The sequence below is a fragment of the Leptidea sinapis genome, chromosome 24, assembly GCF_905404315.1.
Source record: "Leptidea sinapis chromosome 24, ilLepSina1.1, whole genome shotgun sequence".
Lineage (NCBI taxonomy): Eukaryota > Metazoa > Arthropoda > Insecta > Lepidoptera > Pieridae > Leptidea > Leptidea sinapis.
Window position 1 is genome coordinate 338564 of NC_066288.1, and position 23843 is coordinate 362406.

The 23843-nt window shown below is 41.7% G+C and overlaps 1 long non-coding RNA gene across 2 annotated transcripts; it reads right to left on the reverse strand.

Moving 5' to 3' along the window:
- Positions 1-1166: 1166 nt before the first annotated feature.
- On the reverse strand, positions 1167-19729 carry LOC126971725 (uncharacterized). 2 transcript variants are annotated; one of them, XR_007730977.1, is made up of 3 exons: positions 19645-19729; positions 19325-19486; positions 1167-1435 (listed from the first exon to the last, which is right to left on the reverse strand). It is a non-coding gene; the product is annotated as an uncharacterized LOC126971725 (long non-coding RNA). The 2 variants fall into 2 exon arrangements; XR_007730978.1 differs by lacking the exons at positions 19325-19486; positions 19645-19729 and adding an exon at positions 1675-1769.
- Between the last annotated feature and the right edge of the window lie 4114 nt (positions 19730-23843).

The following is a 23843-nucleotide window of genomic DNA, read 5'->3' on the forward strand; positions in this document are numbered from 1 at the left end:
ATCAGTTCAGGTCCAAAGCGCCTCTTCAACATTTCAGTTATTTGATGAACGTCTAGCCCAGTTTGAGATTGCTATATTCGCAAAAATTGATGAACTAATCACTGACTCAATTGGTAAGCGTTTTAAATATGGTTTTGAAAGTTTACGTAAAGACATGAGATCAATCTCTGAGCTGTCAAAATCTGTCGAGTATATGTATTCAAAGTTTGATGAGATTCACGCCGAGGTTTTAGAACTCCGGTCTGAAACAAACGGACTACGAGCTGAAAATGCCAATCTCCGCGAAAATGTAACGGATCTTAACAACAAAATGTTACTGATGGAACAACGTGCGCGTGAAAGCAACATTGAAATCCATTGCATACCTGAACACTCTAATGAGAACTTGGTTAAAACAATAGTACAACTCACCAAGGTTGTGGGTTGCCCGATAGAAGAGAAAGACATATTAGCCTGCTCAAGGGTTTCCAAAATGAACAAGAAGTCCCTTAGACCCAGATCAACTATTTTGAGACTAGCATCCCCCAGGGCTCGAGAAACAGTGCTTGCTTCTTATTTTAATTTTAATAAACAACCCATCTGACAAGCTCAATAGCTCTCATCTGGGTATTGGAGGCGATAAACAACCAATTTATCTAATGGAGCACTTGTCACCAAGCAACCGAGAGCTGCATGCTCAGGCCCGCATCTTTAAAAAGGAAAACCAGTACAAATATGTTTGGGTTCGTAACGGTCGAGTAATGTTAAAACAAGGTGATTCTACTTCTGCAGTGTGGGTAAAGAATGCTGAAATCTTAAGGAATATTGTAAATAAGTAGTTTTAAAAAAACTTTGTATTAACATGGTATTTATCTGTAGGTTAAGTTAAATGTGTGAATTAAATATTTATTACCAAAATTTAAGAAGCACCCGAGGCAAGTTGCAGAATCCTTACACAGCTAGCTTAAACTGTAGTTATGATTTGATTATTCTTACAGAAATGCACCTCAATAATAATATTTTCGATGCAGAGGTACCTAACCCTAATTACCAAATATATAGTAGAGATAGGTGTAACACAAATAGATCCAGAGACCTGATAGTAATCAGAAAGGAACTAGAATATTCAAGGCTTTTTTGTTATGAAAGTACAATAGAGGTTTTGTGGATAAAAATAAAATCACAAATGCATGATAAAAATATATTTAATAGTTTATATCATTGTGATGTATACTTGCCACCACCTTTAACAATGTTTTGTTTTGCTTTGGATTGAAAAATAATTATAATGTATCACTAGTGCTATTACTCTGATAGATAACAGTGATGCATTAGTAGCTGGTGATTTAAACACTGCCCAAATTTCATGGAACATAATTCCTTATCAGATTGATGCTTATACATCCACCACACCCAGCTGTACTTCTAAAAATGGTTACTTTATGTTGTGGAGTTTCTGAAACAACAAAGGTAACAATTTATCTTAAGGAAGTATTTTTCTATGATTTTAAAATTTATAATTATATATATATATATTTTATACAAGGTGAGATAAATATTATTATATTGTACTGAGTGTTCTTTGTTATATCAAGGCATTAATTATATATGTATTTCTTTTTTTTTATATAGATAATAATGCTTAGTAATCATTTAAAAACTGGTTTGCTGAATGCAGGCTCTCTCAGTACTAACCATGATAACTTTATAGCCACAGTCACTAGGCATGACATAGACATATTGGCCATAAATGAGACATGGCTCAGATCTGGTGAAGAGGGTCGAGCCCCTACATTGCAGGCTTACCAACTTAGACACATACCACGCCCTGTACAGGTGCGTTCGCGAGGAGGTGGTGTAGGATTCTATACCAAAAAAAAATGTGCATGTCCTCCATCACCCAATAGATCCTTCTCATAGTTCAGTTGTACAAATGTGGCTCACCATGACCCTTAATAGAAAGAAGTTGCTGATTGGCACTGCATATCGGCCAGCTTGGATGAACATGGATTTATTTTTTAACGCATTAACATACACAATTAGCTTTTTTCCTATTTATGATAATTTAATTTTGCTTGGAGATTTTAATATTAATATGCTTAGAACAAATCACACTGACACATGTAAATTAAATACCTTCATTACATGTTTTAACCTGAAACAAGTTGTTGCAGAACCAACTCATTTCACAACATTTAGTCAAACTATTATTGATGTTGTATGCACTGATTTACACACTAAGAATATTATAGTAGAGCCTTTAGGCTCTTTATTTGGACATTGTCTTGTTGTCTGTGAATTTAATGTTAGGCAAAATAAGCCCACACCTAAGACAATAATATACAGGCCTATTAACAAGATATGTGCAGAGGTTTTTGATAATGACTTGAGATCTGTTAAATGGGACATGATATCATTACTTCAAGATGCTAATGAAATGATCAGGGTCAATGTTGTCAAAGAACCCAGGCACCCATGGATAACTGACACAATTAAAACCATGATGCAGCTGAGGAATAAGGCGTTGAAGGATTTTCATAAGACAAGGCTACCTTCAAAAAAAGACTTTTTTTTTATGGAATAGGAGGACAAACGAGCGTACGGGTCACTTGGTGTTAAGTGATCACCGCCACCCACACTCTCCTGCAACACCAGAGGAATCACAAGAGCGTTGCCGGCCTTTAAGGAAGGTGTACGCGCTTTTCTTGAAGGTACCCATGTCGTATCATCCCGGAAACACCGCACAAGGAAGCTCATTCCACATGTTCGTGGTACGAGGAAGAAAGCTCCTTGAAAACCGCACTGTGGAGGACCGCCACACATCCAGATGGTGAGGATGATATCCTAACTTGTGGCATGTCGTGCGAAGGTGAAATTCGGCGGCAGGAATCAGGTTGAACAGCTCTTCAGAACACTCCCCGCGATAAATGCGGTAGAAGACACACAATGAAGCGACGTCTCTACGCAACGCCAAATGATCCAGCCGTTAACAGAGTACTGGGTCCCCGACAATTCGAGCTGCTCTGCGTTGCACGCGGTCAAATGGATCGAGCTGATACTGGGGTGCGCCAGACCAGAGATGACAGCAATACTCCTTGTGAGGCCGGACCTGCGCTTTGTAGAGCGCTAGAATGTTGGCCGGCTTGAAGTATTGCCGTGCTCTATTAATGACGCCCAGTTTCTTTGAAGCCAGTTTGGCTTTGCCCTCCAGATGGCTACTTAATTGGCAATTGCTCGAGATTTCGAGACCCAGTATTCCGATACTAGGCGAGGCTTTAAGGGAAGTGTTCTCGAAGAGCGGTGATACGACAAATGGGGTTTTTTTAGTGGTAAACGCGCAAACTTGAGTCTTCTGGGGGTTAAATTGGACAAGGTTCAACTTACCCCATTCCGCGACCTTCTCGAGAGAGGACTCGATAGAAGACACAAGTTTCTCCCGGCACTGGTCGACGTTTTCCCGAGAGAGACCTGAATGGCCCGTGTATACGGCATCACCCGTGCTGTCGTCTGCAAAGCAATGCATGTTGGCGGTGTCCAACATATCATTGATATGCAGAAGAAACAGCGTGGGAGATAGCACACAGCCTTGGGGCACTCCAGCGTTCACGGGCTTGGGATTCGAGCAATAACCGTCGATAACGACCTGTATGCTGCGCCCAGTGAGGAAGCTGGAGGTCCACTTGCACAAGCTCTCGGGAAGCCCAAATGATGGAAGTTTTGCGAAGAGCGCCTTGTGCCATACACGATCAAAGGCCTTGGCTATATCCAGACCAACTGCCAGGCCTTCCCCCTTGCTTTCAATAGCCGCCGCCCATCTATGGGTTAGGTATACCAGAAGATCGCCAGTCGACCGACCATGGCGAAAGCCGTACTGCCAGTCATTGATCAACTGGTGACTCTCAAGGAATACCAAGAGCTGGCGGTAAATTATTCTCTCCATGATTTTGGAGAGTAGGGAGGTAATAGCAATAGGCCTGTAGTTTGCCGGATCCGAACTGTCTCCTTTTTTTGGGATCGGATGGACAAGGGCTGACTTCCATGAATCAGGGACTACGCCTTTTGAATAAGAGTGCCGGAATAAACGCGTTAGCACCGGCGTATCAGGGGCACACGTTCTAAGCACAATTGGAGAAATGCCATCCGGCCCGCTCGACTTCCTGACATCCAACGAAAACAGAGCTCGCCTAACAGTTTTCTGTTGGAACTGCCACCTTGTGATCTGCCACCGATCGGTTCTACAGAGCTTGGTATAAAAATATCCATGCCCTGCAGTATCACATCGGCTACTGCAACGGCGCAGGCACTAGGATCATCCGAAGGGAAACAAACCCTGCCCCACGGGTAGGATGCAAAAAAGGAACGCATCCTATCCCAATCTGCTGACTTGTAGTGCCAAACGCGGCGGGTCGCTGGTGGTCTGCGACTTTGGCGTCGGATAGGCACTACACTCCTGACCAGGCAATGGTCGGACGTTCCGAGAGGGGCGTCGACAGAGACCTGGTAACCATCGGGATGTGTAGTCAGCAGAAGATCTTATAAGGACGGCATGTGGCTATCCACATCCGGGAGTCGCGTCGGCGACTCAACCAATTGGGACAGACAATATGCCAATGCAAAATTATGCACAGATCGAGTTACGCAGGCCCAACACGGCTAAACCTGCATACGTTGCCACCCCGTACCTCGACGTAGTGCTGATCGAGCACCCATTGTCTTTTACATTTCTTTAGCTTAATTATAATATTGTTTATTCAGTCTTGTTCCAATTTTTCTGTGAGTAACATTAAATATTGTTAAATAAAGTGCTTTTTAAAAACTTAATTCCCGACGCCCGATACATAACTGGCGCAGTCGAGTAGTCTCGCGGTAGCTTCTTTTCGTCGGTATAAAATCTTCCGAGTGTAAAGTAGCTGTGGTTTTCGAGCCGCTAAACCGCAAGAATTAAAGAACCTCGTCGGTCGTTGGGACATCATCATCAACGCGCACGAAAACCCGGAACATTGGGAATTCACGCGCTGGGCAAGACTCGACAGCAGATGCAGATGCTGATTTGGTGAGTACTCTCGCTATTCAAGTATCCTGCTATATCTACTGTCCTAGTATTATATATATTTTATTATAAAAGTTAAAGAACGTTGCGTAAAGCTAATATCGCTAAATAACGGGTTACACTTACTTAGTGACAAGAAAGGTGTATCTAGGTGATAATTACCGAGTATTAGAACAATAGTGTAATCCGAAACGCAATGTCTTTCAATGAATGTGATAAGGATTTTAAATTCCTTGCCGATTTATTACCACGGTATGATGGGAACCCAAAGTTATTAAACTTTTATATTAGAGAAGTAGAAAATATTATACAACTTTTAAGTGAACCCTCCCGGGTTCACCCGGCATTTATATGTTTAATAAAAAGTAAGTTAGGAGGTGTCGCTATTGATGCGATAGCCTACGAAGAGTCGTTAATAACGTGGGAATCCATTAAAAACGCTCTAATTAGACGTTTAGGAGAACCGCGCAACGAAATCCAGGTGATGCAGGAGCTCACGCGGACCCGTAGGAATAAATACGAAGATGCGGAGACATTTGGCAAACGACTCCGTGAGTTGTTAGATACTCTTTACTCGGTCGGTAAACACGGAGACCGTTCGTACTATGAGGAAATGGTTATAGAGCAATATACTAATCAATTAGATATCAATGTTTCGTTAGGAGTTAGAATAAGTAAACCGTTAACATTAGAGTCAGCAATTATGGCAGCAAGGCAGGAAGAGGCTAGGCTCGTACACAGTAAACCTTTTTATAACGGGTCACCTACTTCCCATTTTAAGCAAAAGGATGCCCCTAGAGTTTCGCAACAACGGAATATTCCATCAAGGAATTTTATAGGGACGCAACCTCAGCACCACCAGCCTTCAAATATCGTAAATCGTCAAAATATGTCTATACCCCCTTCACCTAATTTCAAGAGAAACTCAGGTAATTTTAGGAATAGTAACAGCGCGAATTTTAGGCAATTTAATGTACCGCAAAGACAGGTAACACCTAAAATAAGTTCCGATGTTACAATGCGGTCCGTAAAAAAAACGGGTACGCCCCAGTATGCTGCTCAGAACGTTTTCTATACTCAAGGTCAACCAGTATTATATGGCAATGAATGCCATAGCAACTACAATGAAGGTGAGTACCCATATCATGTAGTACAGGAACCTGAAGAGGAGTACCAGCAGGATTTTCCTCAAACCCAGGAGATGCCAGACCAGACCTAGTGAAAATAAACTTGTTGGTCAGGGATCACCTCCCTTACATAGAAATACCCGAATTAGGAGGTAAGTTTCTTATTGACACTGGAGCAAGCCGAAGTGTGATTGCTTCAGATGCTATTTTTAATACGTATTATGAACCTTATGTGGAATATGAACCTTTTGAAATATCAACGGCTCATAGCGTTTCTCGTCATAATTATGTAATAAACCTACCCTTACCACCAATTTTTAATATTAATCTTAGTCATAAATTTCTTATATTTGATTTCGATCCAAAATATAGAGGTCTTATAGGTTGTGACTTATTGAGGTCACTAAAAAGTACAATAGATTTAAATAAAAATATATTGCGCACATCGGCGGTAGATATCCCGATGTACCTAAATAAACCAATTAGGAAAATTAAAATAGGTCCTAAATGTGAAAAATTGGTTCATGTGAAAACACATCACATCGACGGCCAATATTTACAAGAAAAACTTTATTGGTCGGAAGACTTAGAGTCACCCGCAGCCTTTGTGACGGTAAAAAATGGTTCCTTCAGAACCACGGTTATAAACTATAATAACGAAAATAAATTTATCCCAGTTGTAACCAATATTAAGTTAGAAAAATTATCCGAAAATCTTGAAATAAGTAAAATAAATTCGTTAAAAGTAAATCCAGACGTGGACAAAATATTAAAAGAAAATTTAAATCAAATACGTACAAATCACATGAATGAGGAAGAAAAAAGGGAAATAACAAAAATATGTTATCAATATCGTGAAATTTTCTATTCAGAACACATACCCTTAACTTTCACTCATGCTGTGAAACACGAACTAAGATTGACAAATAACAACCCTATCTTTGTTCGTAACTACAGACAAGCCCCTAAACAACGGGAAGAAACAAAGAAACAAATTGATAACTTATTACGACAAGGTATCATAAGAGAGAGCATATCACCTTGGTCGTGTCCAACTCATATAGTACCGAAGAAACCAGATGCGTCCGGTAAAGTTAAGTGGCGTCTTGTTATAGATTATAGACGTCTTAATGATAGAATAGTAGAAGATAAGTATCCCTTGCCTAATATACATGACATACTTGATAGGTTAGGAAGAGCCCAATACTTTACAACAATAGATTTAGCTAGTGGGTACCATCAAGTGGAAATGCACCCTAATGATATAGAAAAGACAGCATTCTGTACAGAGAGAGGGCATTATGAATTTTTAAGAATGCCCTTTGGCTTAAAAAACGCACCAAGTACGTTTCAGAGGCTAATGGACCATATACTTAGAGGCCTTAGCAACGTTTATACGTACCTTGATGACGTAATTATAGCTTCTACATCCCTTCAGGAACACATTGACAAACTTAGACAGGTATTTGATAGATTTAAAACTCATAATTTAAAAATACAACTTGAAAAATCTGAATTTTTACAAAAACAAGTGAACTTTTTAGGGCACGAACTAACGGACGAAGGTCTTAAACCAAATAAAGACAAAATAAAAGCCGTATTAAACTTCCCATTGCCCCAAAATCAAAAAGAAATAAAAGCTTTTCTTGGACTTGTAGGATACTACAGGAAGTTCATAAAAGATTTTGCTAAACTTACAAAACCAATGACACTTTGTCTAAAGAAACAAAGTAAAGTTACACACAACGCTGAATTTATTGATTCTTTTAATAAATGTAAACAAATCTTAACAAATGCCCCAATCTTACAATATCCAAACTTTGATGAACCTTTTATATTGACAACAGATGCATCAGACGTAGCTCTTGGCGCGGTTTTATCCCAAGGAAAAGTGGGATCAGATAAGCCGGTAGCCTACGCATCACGTACGCTTTCCGACACAGAATCGCGTTATTCGACTATTGAAAAAGAATTGTTAGCCATTATATGGGCAACAAAATATTTTAGACCTTATCTATATGGTAACAAATTTACCATTTACACAGACCACAGACCACTCACTTGGCTTATGTCATTAAAAGACCCTAATTCTAAGTTAACTCGCTGGCGTCTAAAGCTTGCTGAGTATGATTATAACGTAATATACAAGAAAGGACGTCAAAACACTAATGCAGATGCATTATCTAGGGTTAAAATTTTCCATAATAGCATAGATTCCTTAGCTGTAAATTTTGACGATAATTACGACGATAATATAATAGATAGAATTTTTGAAAATGCACGTAGAGAAAACGAGATGGAGCAATCAGCCCAAAATAATGTGGAAGAACCTGAACCATCCACAAGTAACATTAACTTACCAGTACCTGTACTCTCTCAGGCTGAATCAGACAGCATGAGTGCAGTCACAATTAGTGAGAACCAGTTAATAAGTACAAATCATACCCAACCTGATAATGAAAATGCAGGCATACCAATACTGACAGACGCTATAGACAGACAATTGAAGCAATTTCACATACGATCAACCCCTGGTTTCGAATATAGAGTCGATAATCGCTCTACAAACTCTAAAACAGTCATCAAAGATGTTTTTATTCCAATTAATAATACGGAACAGGAAATTATACGTTTCTTAAAAGAACACACTATAGCAGGTAGAATATTCCATTGCTATTTCTATAATGAAGAGCTATACTTGGCCTTTTCTAGAGTTTATACTACAATCTTTAACGATAGAGGCCCTAAATTAATTAGATGCACAACTCGCGTCACTTTAGTTGAAAATAAAAATGAACAACAAGAATTAATAAAGAAATACCACGAAGGAAAAACAGCCCATCGAGGTATTCAAGAGACACATAAGCAGTTACACCGAAATTACCATTGGCCTAACATGTTACTTACGATTCAAAGATATATTAACCAATGTGACATATGTCTTAAAGCAAAATATGAACGAAATCCATTTAAACCAGCTTTATCATTAACTGATACACCCAGAAAACCAATGGAACACCTTTACATGGATCTGTACTCGACAGGAGGAGTTACATTTCTAACTATAATCGATAATTTTTCTAAATTTGCTCAAGCTATTCCCATCAGTGCATGTAGCAGTGTTCACGTAGCAGACGCACTGTTACAAGTCATATCGACATTGGGACTTCCACACCAAATCACAACAGACTCAGACACAAAGTTTGATAATGATGTAATCAAAGAAATTTGTGCATTACACAATATTCATATACACTTCACAACACCGTATAACCCTAATTCTAATTCACCAATAGAACGGTTACACTCAACTCTTTCAGAAATAATTAGAATTCAAAAGATGACAAATAAGGATGACACAACTGAGACAATAATGAAATACGCACTCATTGCGTATAATAACACTATACACTCAGCTACAAATTACACTCCACATGAAGTACTATTCGGACACACAGCATCACGAAACCCTTTAGAAATTTACTATCCCAAAGAGTTTTACCAGGATTATGTAATAAAACACAAAATGAACACCGAAGCCGTACAAGAATGCATAGCAGCTCATATGTCAAAGAACAAGGAGGCTGTCATCGCCAAGCGCAACCAAAACGCCGAAGAAATTGCGCTCAAGGTAGGTGAAATAGTATATAAGCAAGTAGCTAAGACAGCAAGAAATGATAAAACTAAGCCCGTATTTAAAGGTCCGTATAAAATTATTCATCTTCACCCTAATAACGTAGCGGAGATTATAGGTAACCACCCTAACTCAAAATCAATCAGAGTACACTTCAAGCTTCTACGAAGACCTCATCTTGTTTCAGGATCCTCATCTCAGGAGCAATCGTGCTCACAACAACCGCCGACGTAACGCTTGTCCCTATAAATGATGAGAACGGAATCCTTTTGCTTAAACAGGGTCAATTACTACGACAAGTCGATTATTTTAATCTTGCATGTGTCTATAATGTCACGTACCTACATTTAACATCAATTAAACTTTTATCTTTATTCGAGAGTGTTAAAGCTGCCGAAAAAGATACATCAATTGGAGACAGACATAGATCGTATAAAGATCAAATAGTACATAGTTTATCTCTTATAAGTAAGAAAATTAGTTTTATTATTCCGCACACAAATAGAAGGAAGAGAGGCCTTGTAAATGGTTTAGGCTCTATAGTAAAATCAATTACAGGAAATTTGGATAACGATGATGCACTTAAATTCGAAGCAGAAATTTCTAATATTCATAATAAAGTAAATAATATCGCGAGCACCCAGGGCAAATCCCTGATACTTGCCGAATATACCATTAAAGAATTTAGCCATCAAATTGAGAAAATAAATTTAAATCAAAATAAATTGCTTCTAACCATCCAAAATCAATCACGGATTAGCGATAAGATTGCCAACCATTTACATTTCTTAGAGATATACGTAGAAATAGATTTTAGCTTACAAATTATTTTAGATAGACTAGAAATTTTAGAAGACGCAATGACGTTTGCGCAATTAGGAGTAATGCACTCCAGTATTATAAGTCCATACAACCTTTTAAATGAAACTTCATTAATTCATAAAAAACATAAGTTTTTGCCAGTAGCAGATATAAGTTTAAATAAGATTCATGAGTTGGAAAAATCTATAAAAGTAAAATCATATAGTACGGAACATTCTTTGACTTTTATCTTAGAAATCCCTTCCATTGATTCTAATATATATGACCTCATCCACATGTACTCCATTCCTAACTCGTCAAACCTAACTATTATTCCAAAATCCAAATACCTAGCACTTGGTAGCGATGAGTACGAATACCTAATGGAAGGCAAATGCAGAACAATCAACGGAAACACGCAGCTCTGCGAGATGTCCAACACAGCATCCACGAGGGCATCAGAAGATTGTATTATATCGCGAATTCAACACCGCACGTCAAACTGTACATACGCGAAAATGCAAATTAATAAAAGTATAGTGCAGAGGATCAAGGACAATACTTGGATAATTGTCCTGAGAGAAGAAACAGTCATCCACATCAAGTGTTTAGCAAAATCTACATACAAAAAGGCTTCAGGTACATTCCTACTTACCCTTACAGAGGAATGCCAAGTTGAGATACTGAATAAAACATTAAACTCAAACCGCAAAGAGATTACATTTAATGAAATTGTTCCACTACCTAGAAATATTGAAAAGAGTGTACCAGTACAGTATCATATAAAATTGGAAAATATAGAACTGGACAACCTGCAGCACCTTCTGGAGACAGCCCAAGACATATCTGTCACGGAGGAACCACACTGGACCACCATTATGGCAACACCAAGTTGGACTACCCTTATCCTATATGGCTTGCTGATTGCTGTTGGAGTCACAAGGATCATTAGCTGGAGGAAGTCGCATGCAGTCAAGGACACCGCTGTACAACACAGTGAGGACACTGTGGGAAGCTGCCGGGTCAGCTTCCAGCTTAAGGAGGGAGGAGTTACGCAGGCCCAACACGGCTAAACCTGCATACGTTGCCACCCCGTACCTCGACGTAGTGCTGATCGAGCACCCATTGTCTTTTACATTTCTTTAGCTTAATTATAATATTGTTTATTCAGTCTTGTTCCAATTTTTCTGTGAGTAACATTAAATATTGTTAAATAAAGTGCTTTTTAAAAACTTAATTCCCGACGCCCGATACATAACTATCGCCCTGCGTAGTCTGTTGTATGTGATCGAAGCCATTCGGCATTGTGCCCGTTGAAATCACCCAAGACTACGATTTCAGCGGAGGGGATCTGAGCAAGCACGTCATCAAATGCCGCTTGAACGCAGCCCACGAGGTGATACGTTTCTGCGTTACCACTATGGGACCTGTAGACACACGCATAGATGCGGACGCGGTCCTCTAAATCTACGCGGAGCCAGAGAGTAGACAGGCCCCTACCCTTAAAATTGCCGAGACGGCGACAGCAGATATCCTCCCTAACGTACAAACATACCCCGGCATGAGGCATGAAATTATGCTCAATTTTGAACCCGGGGTACGTTAAATATGACGTATCGCTAGGTCGAGATATCTGGTTCGATTGAGGCAGGCAACGCGAGCACACGTGCCGCGTTATCTGTCCTCCTTCGAATATTTTTATTACCTGTGTTATCGCACTATCTGCTCAGGCCACCTGAGCTAGCTATTGTTATCGCGCGCAATTGTTCGGGACTCTTTGAGTCTCGCACCTGTTACGTTCCTTCGTGGAACGTAGCTTAGTTATTATCTGTGTTAATTACCCGGTTTTACGATCGTGTTAGTTAGCACCTGTGCTGTGTTTCGCGATTCCGCACGCTAATCGCACACACACGGTGTTTGTGAGTTGCAGTTCGTGCCGTGTGTGTCTTCTCCGCGGGGGCCTGCACAGCGTGCATCGGGGTTCCGGCCCAGCCAGTCTACATCCAGCAAAGCTAAGTCTTAGGCTTAATTATTATTATTAATTTCTTTTAATTTTTGCATATTTTATTATTATTAATATTATTTATTAATGTGCAAGTGTACAACTTAACTATAGTTGTCCACTTAATTATTATATTCCCCCTCTGCCTGACCTGGGCAGCGGGAGTTGTTGCCCGCCCAACCTAGTTAATAAATATGACAACCATGGCTTCACCAATGGTTCCCGACGAGGGCTTCTTCAGCGCTCTCTTAGATAGGCTATTTTCGGAGGAGATCGCTCCGCTAATGAAAGTAAAAATCAACGAGACTGTGGATGCCGCTATCAAAGCGAAATCCAACAAATATAACTCATCGTCTGACGTTTCGGGTTCCGACGGGGAATCCGAAATGGAACTAGGTAATGACTCCGACGCAAGCTCCGTAGCTTCGGTCAAACCAAGGAAAGTGATCACCCGATCAGCCCGTCCGCCTGTCCTTCAGGCGTAATTTGACGCGCAGGCGACCCCTAAGGTCCCCGCGGTCAGTGCTGACCGCACGGAAGCCCCTCAGGCTTCCAGTGCTTCACCGGCCCAGCCGGAAAGCGCTCTACAGTCGAGAGCAGTGAGTGTCGCGTCAGATGCTGACGGCTTCATCACCGTCAGTTGCAAGAAGAACCGCGGTCGCGAATCGCCTTCTCTTGATGGCACACCCGCCAAGAAAGCCGCGGCCACGACTGGTTCCACTCCCGCGCCCGCGCCCGCGCCCGCTTAAGCCCGCGTACCGCCTCCGACCAAGCGCCCGCCTCCTATTTTTATAGGAGACCAAGGCCGCTGGTTGGTTATCAAAAATTGGATCCCGAAGACGCTCTCCTTCCAGGCGAGGGCGTACCAATCTCTCATCAAATTAGAGACCAAAGAGACATCCCTTCTTAGAGAGCTGAGTGTGGGTTTCCTCACGTACGCCCTGCCTGAGGAGAAGCGTCTGAGGGTCGTTATTAGGAACGTCCCCAGAGAGTTAGACGAGGCCGACATTCTGTCGGACCTCAAAGAGCAGGGTTACCCTGCACACGAGGTGCACCGTATGCGCGGAACCACCAACAAACAACTATTTAACATGGTTCTCGTCGTCCTCGACCTCACGCAAGAGGGAAAGGAAATTTTTAACATAAAATCGGTTTGCTCTCTTCAGGGCATCCGGACCGAAGCTCCTCGCAACCGCGGGGCGCCTTGTCAGTGTCACAGATGCCAGTTATACGGGCACTCGGCACGCAACTGCGAACACACCCCGAGGTGTGTGAAGTGCCTCGGCAAACATGGCACGCCGGAGTGCCCTTGACAAGCGCAATGCGCGGAGCCCCCGGCCTGCGTCTTGTGCGGGGAGAAGGAGCACCCCGCGAGCTATCGCGGATGTCCCAAGGCACCCAAACACAAGCGTCACCCAGGACGCCGCCAGCCGCAAGGCAGAGCAGAGAAGGTGGAGTTCACTCCGACCTTCAAACCTGCGCTGCCTCCGAAGGTAAACGCCTGGGCGAGGTCTCCTCCGGCTGCCAACGCTGCCACAGAGGCCACTCTCGCGGCCCCCGCGCCGTGGCCGGACCACCGCTAGCGTCCCGCCCGGCGGCGTTGGTCCCGCGACCGAGGCCACCGGCGCCCGCGTCCGCGGCAGCAGGTAACAAAGGCGGCAGCACCTTTGCCTTCATGTTCGAACTGTCAGAGCTGTTCGACATTGATGAAATCACAGCCCTGGCCAGCAGGCTCGATGCTGTCCGGGACGACCCGCCGTCGCTCCTGCAAGTTATCGCAGACAACGGCAAAATATTCCGTGCCCTCACCGATATAGGGCGAAAGTATAAAAACATTCGCGATGCCTAATTACGTAAGCGGACGGGTTAAACCACATACGCTCCGTATAGCGTATATTAACGCCCAAGGCCTTAAGCCTCAACTAGACTTGGTGAAGGAGTTCGCTCACGAACATCAATTAGACCTATTCTTAGTGCAAGAGACATTTCTAAAACCACGTATACGCGATCCGCGTATCGCTAATTATAACTTAGTCAGGAATGATCGCACCACCCGTATGGGCGGCACCCTCATTTATTTTAAAAGGTCTCTACACTGTATACCTATAGATCCTCCGGTCCTCACTAACATCGAGGCCTCTGCCATCCGGGTCAGTATGGCGAATCACCAGCCGATCACTGTTATTTCAGCTTATCTTCCGCCCAACAAACAAGTATTAGACACAGATATAGAAGCATTACTCGGCCACGGGGCCGCAGTCATAGTGGGCGGCGATCTTAACGCCAAACACTCCAGCTGGAACAGTAGAGCCACAAATAGAAACGGAATCTTATTAGATTCGCTGACAGACACGCTGAACTTTTCAGTAATAGCACCCGACGAACCAACACATTATCCGGATAACGTCGCGCACCGACCCGACATTCTAGACGTTGCGTTACTTAAGAACGTTACGCTCAATGTAAATTCAATCGAGGTTTTTCACGAATTAGAGTCAGACCACCGGCCCGTCGTCCTAAATCTAGGCCCACCGGTTAACTTTCAACGACCGACGAAAACAGTGATCGACTGGCAACGGCTGGAAAAGGATCTCGAGTCTATCAAGTCCGACGACCTTGACCTTATACCGGACGTCATCGACTCGGTCGACACGGCTCACAGTGCTATCTCTCATGTGACGTCACATATACAGAATAGGATCAAGGCCTGCTCCAGGCAGGTTCCGACGATGCAACCGCATCGCCTAAACCTGCCTCCAGAGGTCAGGAACTTACTCACACAGAAGCACAGAGCCACTAGACTTTACGATAGGTATCCGTCGAGGTCGAGAATAGGCGCCACCTCCGCTACCTACAGCGGGTGGTACGGGAACGTATCGCGGAACTCCGCGGCGAACATTGGGACCGCTTGCTCGGCAACCTTAAGCCATCACATGTGGCTTTCTGGAAGCTGCCTCGCGCGTTCAAACAGGAGCCGCCCACTGTCATGCCTCCTTTGGACAGACCGGGACTGCAGCCGGCGCTCGATGACGATGAGAAGGCTGAATGCCTCGCCGATAGTCTCGAGAGTCAGTGCTCTCCAAATGCAGCAGCCAACCCGACACACGTTGACGAAGTTGATCGTGAAGTTGAACGTCGCTCCGCTCTGAGCCCTTCCGGCGATGTAATAAAACCCACCTCTTACGAAGAGGTGAAGCTAACCATTAAGGAGCTTCACTCCAAGATGGCCCCGGGGCCCGACACTATAAACAATAGGGTTCTTAAAATCCTACCCTCGACTCTTATTACTTTATTGGTTACCATTTTTAATATTCTATTTTCTAACAGCGCGTTCCCCGAACAATGGAAGGATTCCATTGTTATCGGTATCCCAAAACCCAATAAACCTAAAGCTAATACGAGTAGCTATAGGCCTATTAGCTTAATTAACTCGATCGGGAAACTTTACGAAAGATTAATTCTCGCGCGTCTTAATCATTACATCGCGGAGCTCAACCTGATACCCGACATACAGTTCGGATTCAGAACCGCTCACTCGTGTCCCCAGCAGGCTCACCGACTCACCGAGTACATTCTCGTACGGCGTCAACTTCACGCTACCACGGCAGCCGTGTTTTTCGATGTCGCGAAGGCACTCGACAAGGTATGGCACAACGGCTTAGTATTCAAGCTGTATCTTTGGCTCGTATGATGCGCACGAGCCTGATTGGGAGTGCCAGACAGGCTCGTGCGCATCATACGAGCCTACCTTACTGATCGCTCCTTCCGATATCGAGTAGAGGGCACCCTATCCTTACCCAGACCCATCAGGTCTGGCGTGCCACAGGGTTCAGTCCTCTCTCCCACTATTTTCTCGCGCATTCCCAAGTTTCCGAGTGTCCAGCTCGCTCAGTACGCTGACGATACGGCACTCTACTTTGGCTCCGCTCTATTGAACCGCTCAACCTTGAGCAGGAACATTAAAGTGCTTCAAGCCGCCGTCGATGAACTAGGCAACTGGTTCAGAAAATGGCGGATTGAAGTGAACCCCACCAAGAGTGCAGCGGTACTCTTCGGTAACGCGAATAGCATCCGCGCTAAAAAACGACCGACCGACGTCATTAAATTGTATGAAACACCCATACCGTGGGTGAAGGATTACAAATACTTAGGAGTCACGTTCAACAGCAATATGAACTTCAAGAAACATATTGATACGGTATGCAATAGAGCCCGATTTGTCCTCAGTCGCCTTTATCCACTTGTGTGTGGGCGAAGCAAACTTCCGCTCAAACACAAAGTGACGCTGTACAAAACCATCGTACGGCCCATACTGTCATACGCAAGCGTCGTTTTCGCGCACACCCGACCGAGCTACTTACGTCGTTTGCAAGTAGTTCAAAATAAATTCACGCGCATGGCAACCGGAGCCCCGTGGTTCATCCGAAACGTTGACCTTCACCGCGACCTAGAGCTTCCGACGATAGCTCAACACTTTAAAGAGATCTCTCGACGCTTCTTTGACAAGGCGCCTAACCATCCCAACATCTTGGTTAGGAAGGCATGCGGGTACACCACCCTTCACCATAGTCTCAACCCAATAAGACGTCCCAGACACGTAACGGTAGACCCGGATGACGACATCACCATCGCGAACGCGACACCCACACAAACACCGACACAGACACGCACACACCGCCTTCGCAGGCGTAGGCGCGGTCAACCACCGCAAACCACTGGCACTCGTCGCTCTGACGATGGCCAGCGGCCCGCACCCTAGATACACCACACATTGTTTTGATATCCGACGAGACGTTAGTCCTCGTCCTGTAATCGCTTCATTACACTCACTCACACACGGACTGACTGACGGACTGACATACACCACTTACACAATCACAAACACACTCCACAAACAGACACAAACACAAACATACATGCACACAAACATTTACACTACGTACATACATACAAACACACATACATACAATCATAAACACATACATACACTTACATACATTACACAAAACATCACCACACTCGCCGGCGAGTGTGTTCTTATCACCTTTTCATCTTTCATCTTCTTTTGATCTTCATTTTCATTCTCTCTCCTTCCCACAAGCACACAGCCGGTCTGAGGTTCGAGTCTCCTTAGGAGACGCCCCGCGACTGTTGTTGCGTAGTCTTTGCGGCCTCCACGGCCCACGTCCTACTTCGCTGTGAAAGCCAGGTCTGCTAACAGCACAGAGGAGGTTTTAGTCGGTATGGGGTGTCCGCTAACGCGGACACTCGAGTCCGGGGCGTAAATACGTAACCGTATTTCCTCCTCTCAAAAAAAAAAAAAGACGAGATATCTGCGTCTCCGTAAGGAAACACAAGGCCGGCTGCGCCGTCTCAAGGTGGTGGAGGACGGCGTTTAAGTTGGAGTGAATTCCCCCGATGTTACAAAAGTCCACATTAAGCGTGGAGCGGGGTGCCATGGTGTTGCTGCCCTGTTTGTCCTGTGACATACGCGGTACTGTGCCCTCCCCAGAATATGAGGGGCAGCCCGAGCGCGAATGCTCGGGGAGGGATTCCGGAGGGCCCGTAGTCGCCTCTTACGACACCCTTGAACCTAGGACTACCCTATTCTTTTTACGCCCCGGGGCAGCACAGGCCAAAAGAAAGACTATTATAAAATATTAAAATCTTCTGTAAATAGAGCACTTAACTTTGAGAAATCTGCATACTTTAAACATAATATAAATAATAAAATAATACAACCAAAACTGCTCTGGAAAAACTAAGAAATGTTTAATTACCTAAAAATAATATTGAACTTCCCACGTATTTCAGTGACCCGGACAAGATAAAAAACCATTTTTAGACATACCAGGTCCCTCTAATGTTAGTATCTCGCAGCTAACATACTATGAATATCATAAATACAGTGATGCTTTAAAATGGTTTAATAGTTACTTAAGCAATCACTCTCAATATGTGAAATTACAGAAAAATGGGACTACATTATTATCAAATAAGGTAAATATAAAAAGGGGAGTACCCCAGGGTTTTATTTTGGGTCCCATTCTTTTAATTTTATATGCTGCTGATATTAAAAGCCATATACAGTTCAGCAATTTTCACATTTATGCAGATGATATACAGGTATATATCTCTTGCTTGCCTACTGACATTGATCAAACTATACAAAAGCTTAATTTACACCTGGCTAGAATAGTCATGTGGTCCGAGAAAAATGACCTGTTACTCAACCCAGATAAAACCAAGTTCATAATATGTGGTAGTAAGCATCAAGTTAGTAAAATCAGTACAGTAGAGAAAGTGAGGCTTAAAGATAAATCCATAGAGCAAATATATGAAGTACGGAATTTAGGGTTGATAATGGACAGTGAATTGAGATTTGAGAAGCATGTTGCACGCATAGTTAAGAACTGCTTCTACAAGCTGAAAATATTGTATCGTTTAAGACCCTACATTAATGACAGTTTACGTGTTCAGATAGCTGAGTCACTAATTCTCTCAAAACTCAACTACATGGACACAGTCTTTGGTCCCCGCTTGTTAAAAAAAACCCAGAATCTTATCCAGCGTGTTCAAAATGCATGTGCTCGTTTTTGCTTTATCATTCCATTAAGGGCCCATGTGACACCATTCCTAAATAAACATTGCATCCTAAAATGAGACATAGACGTAAGCTTCACTTAGCCTGCCTGATTTTTGACGTTATAAAATACAAGGTTCCTACTTACTTATATAAAAAGGTTTCCTGGTTTTCAAGTTGTAGGTCCTGTGATACTCGAAAAGCTGCTATGCAAATCACAATACCTCAACACAGTTCAGCAGCCTTTAGAGGAAGTTTTCATTATGCTGCGTCCAAGTGTTGGCACAATATTCCACCACCAATGAGGAGCCTGCAATGCAATAAACAAAGTTTTAAATTAAAAATTAAACAGTTTTTGTTAAATCATCAGAAACAAGAGGGAACACTGAGACATGACACCAGTACTTTATAAAAGTATTTTACCTAATATATTTTTTCTTATTACAATGTACAAGAATAGGTACTCACCAAATATTGTTTTCTCCATTATCTTTTCAATGCAAAACATAAACTCTCAATTCTAATTAGATCTTTAAATAAATAATTTAGGCACTTGTCAGTTATTTATACTTGGCTGTTTATGAACTGTTTATGCAGTTTTATGAACTATAATGTTGATTGTTTTACATTTGCATTTTTTAGTTTTTTTTTTTGGGATAAATTATAATTGACAGTTGACATAACAAGCAACGAACAGAAATTATCTATTTATTTACATGCGGCCACTGAGTATACAAGTAGAACGTTCTAACTCATTCATTGCCCATTATAATCAGATAGAAACACTTAAGAAATTAATTTTAAATTAGTTAACCTTTTGTAAAATTATAAGATTTAGTTTTTTTGTACTGTTTGGTAGGAAGCTAAAAGTAACATGGTATGTCCTACCAGTAAAAAGTTTTGCTTTTAATTTATATATAAATATTTTTCGTGACGTCACAAAATGGCCCAACGGAAGACCAGCGTTGGTTTTCAAACCAGCAACTTGCTGAGTTGGGACCATTTTTTGAATCGTATATAAATAATAGAAATGTTTCAGTCTTTTTGTTTTATGCTTGTTTATCAATCTTAAGTTTTTTTCCAGCGTTTAATTGCTTCTTGTTTACATTGGTTACTCAGGGTGTGTCAGATGGCGCTCTTAGGCAGTCCACAAATGGGTTCCGGACCTTATTGGACTGCTTTAGCCCCAACTCTTGCGAGCTCATCGGCCATTTCATTGCCTATGATTCCGGCATGCCCTTGGACCCATCTGAGAATCACTTTGTTTTTCATGCCTAATGAATTTAGGCATTCAACGCAATTATTGACTAACTTAGACGCCGTCAAGTCAGCGTCTAAAGCCAACAATGCTGCCTGACTATCAGAGTGAATGTATATGTTATGATTGAAGTAGCCTTTTTGGATATTGGTTTCCGCGCATTCCAAGATGGCGTATACCTCTGCTTGAAATATGGAGGTAAAGCTCCCAGGTTTGTACTGGATCTAAACCTGGGGCGTTCTCCATAGACCCCACATCTAACTTCATTTTCCATTTTGTACCCATCGGTGAACCACATGAGGCTCCCGTCCTTCCACGAGACTTTGTTGTTCATCCAGTCATCCCTGGAAGGTAGTTCCACGATATAGTGTTTAACAGAGATTAATTTTGGAATCATCTGATCAGGTAACATGCCTAATATGCGGTCTCGTAGAACTGAGTCTTCTAAAGTCCTAAGCGTTTGCGACATCCAGTTCCATGAACCCCCCTGGGCGATTGCCCTCAGCATGCTCGCCTTCACCTCTTGCTGTATGAACAGTGGAAGAGGCGGTAGGTTTAGCATTGCTTCAATGGCCGCACAAGGAGTAGACATCATGGGCCCGGTTACCAACATACAGGCAAGTCTCTGCAGGCTATTTAGTCTGTCTGCAGTTGTTTTCTAGCTGGCTTTGTTCCACCACACAATGGAGGCGTATGTGATTGTTGGTCTCACAATTGCTGTGAATAGCCATAGGAGGATCTTTGGGTGCATTCCCCAATGTCTCCCTACCAGACGTCGACATACACCCAAGGTTGTTTTGGCCTTTTTTACGGCTTTGTCGTTGTGAGAATTCCATGTGAGTTTCTGGTCGAGTGTGATTCCCAGATACTTAACCTCAGCTAAGAATTCTAAAGTAGAGCCGTTCAAGGTCTTGGAGACTTCAGTTTGTTAAGTGTTCGTTTCCTCGTGAATGGCACAATAACAGTCTTTCCTGCGTTGACTGACAGTTTGCTGGCTGTACACCACTGTGAGATGGTGTTTAGCGCCTTTTGCAATATAGAGCTTAGTAGGCTTTGTCAGAAACCTCTGACGATAATAACTAGGTCGTCTGCGTACCCTAGTGCATCAACCCTGAGTTCTGCCAGCTTACTGAGTAGTTCGTCTACTGCTAGTGTCCATAGAATGGTGAAAGAACGCCACCTTGTGGGCAACCTCGAGTAGTGTATAGCTCCAGTGATGTCCCATGGAGAGAGATTAGAGCTTTGCGATTTGAGTGCATTGACCTTACCCATTTGACAGTGGTGGAGTCTACGTTTTTGTTAATTAGTCCCTTTCCTAGCGTGTCTATCGGGGTATTGTCAAAGGCGCCCTCTATGTCTAGAAACGCACAGAGTGCAATTTGTTTGTCTTGTAACGCCTTCTCGACTCTATCCACAAGTTGTAGAAGGGCCGTTTCTGTAGACCTGCCTAGGCGTGTTGATAACTATGAATGGGCTTTAGACTTAGAACATCCTCTCTTATGTATCTGTCCAAGACTTTCTCAATAACCTTCAGGAGAAAGGAGGTAAGGCTTATGGGCCTGAAGGAGCTTGGCCGGGAGCAGTCCTTTCTGCCTGCCTTAGGTGTACTGGACTAGGACTGCCCGTTACTTATTTTATGAAAAATGCCAAGTGATCCAGCCGTTCAATTTTAATTACAAACAAACAACACACCTTAATTAAAAATTATTAAATAAAACTTCATAAGATGATTAAATAAAACTTCTCGCACTCATGAAAGCATGGTAAAAAGGAGTGATTTCACACCTAATATTAATTTGTTAAACACTGCTAAATTGTTTTACCAAATGGACTCTAATTCAATTAATGCTGGAGCTAAAAAGATTTATTTTATTCGCGTCAAAAAAATGATTGTATGACTGCATAGCTTTTAAAATAAATGTGTTTCTTTTTTTTTTTTTTTTTATTTATAAAGGCTTACCAACTAAATACAATTTATTAACTTATGTACTAAGAATTAAACAAATATAATAAAATAGTTTAAATGTACTTAAATTATAGGTAGGCACAACATTACTATAAGAAATACATGTGATATTTTAAAATCTAAAATCTATAAATTTTGGAGAGCAATATAAATTTGTTTTTTAAAATTAAGAAAGTTTGAAAAGAAGATATCAGTGTTTTCATCTATATTAAAAATACAATTATATAATTTTAACATTAGCTGTAGAGGAGAGTTTAAGCCATAATTACTGTGGTGGAATTTAATGTGCAATGGGGAAAAGTACTAAGCCGACAATTAAAGGCAGGCACATGCAAACCGATTTGTGATAAAAGCGAAGGACAGTCCATATCATAGCTTAAAAGTTTATGTAAACACAGCAATTGTGAAGCATTTCTCCGTATTCGCAGAGACCTCATTTGAAATGTATTTAATCTATTCTCATAGCTATCATTACGGATATATTTATTTGCAAAAAAACTTAACTTTGAAAGAAACTTTTTTTGTACAGATTCTATTCGTGATATATATATTTTGTGATATGGGCACCAAACAGCTGAGTTATATTCTAGATTAGATCTGACAACAGAGTTGAAAAGTATCTTGAGTGGTAAAATACTTCTAAAATCTTTCGTATTACGGAAAATAAAACCTAGCATTTTAAAACTCTTACGAACAATGTGATCTATATGTTTGTTAAATCTTAGTTCACTATCTAATATAATGCCTAAATCTTTAAAATATTTTTTTTCAGCAATGAACACGTCATTTACCTTGTAACTAGTTTTAAGTTTAATATGTTTTCTGGAAAATTTTAAAAAGTTGCATTTGCCTTCGTTCAGTTCCATACTATTATTTTGACACCATAAGTAGATATAGTCGATATCATCTTGAAGCATTTTTTGGTCCTCAAAACATTTTACCGTCCTGTATAATTTTAGGTCATCTGCGTATAGTTCATATTCTGATTTTATTAATTTAGTGATATCATTTATGTATAAGGTAAATAATAAGGGGCCTAAGTGTGAGCCTTGTGGTACCCCGGATAGCTGATAAAAATCCCGAGAATGATAACCACTAATCTTAACCATAAGTGGTCGAGAAGCCAAATAAGATGTTAACCATGTCAGTAATTCATCCGATATGCCATAGATGTCCCTAAGTTTCTTTATTAGTAGGAAATGGTCCACTTTATCGAATGCTTTACTGAAGTCGGTATAAATGACGTCAACTTCATGATTATTACTCATTTCATTTATAATTCTATTAGTGAAGTTTAACAAGTTTGACGTCGCAGATCTTTTTTTTATAAAGCCATGTTGTTTGTCAGATAAAAGGTGCTTAGTTTGCCAAAACAAGTGAGGATATAAAATTGATTCAAAGATCTTTGCAGGAGTTGATAAAATAGTTATCGGTCTATAATTA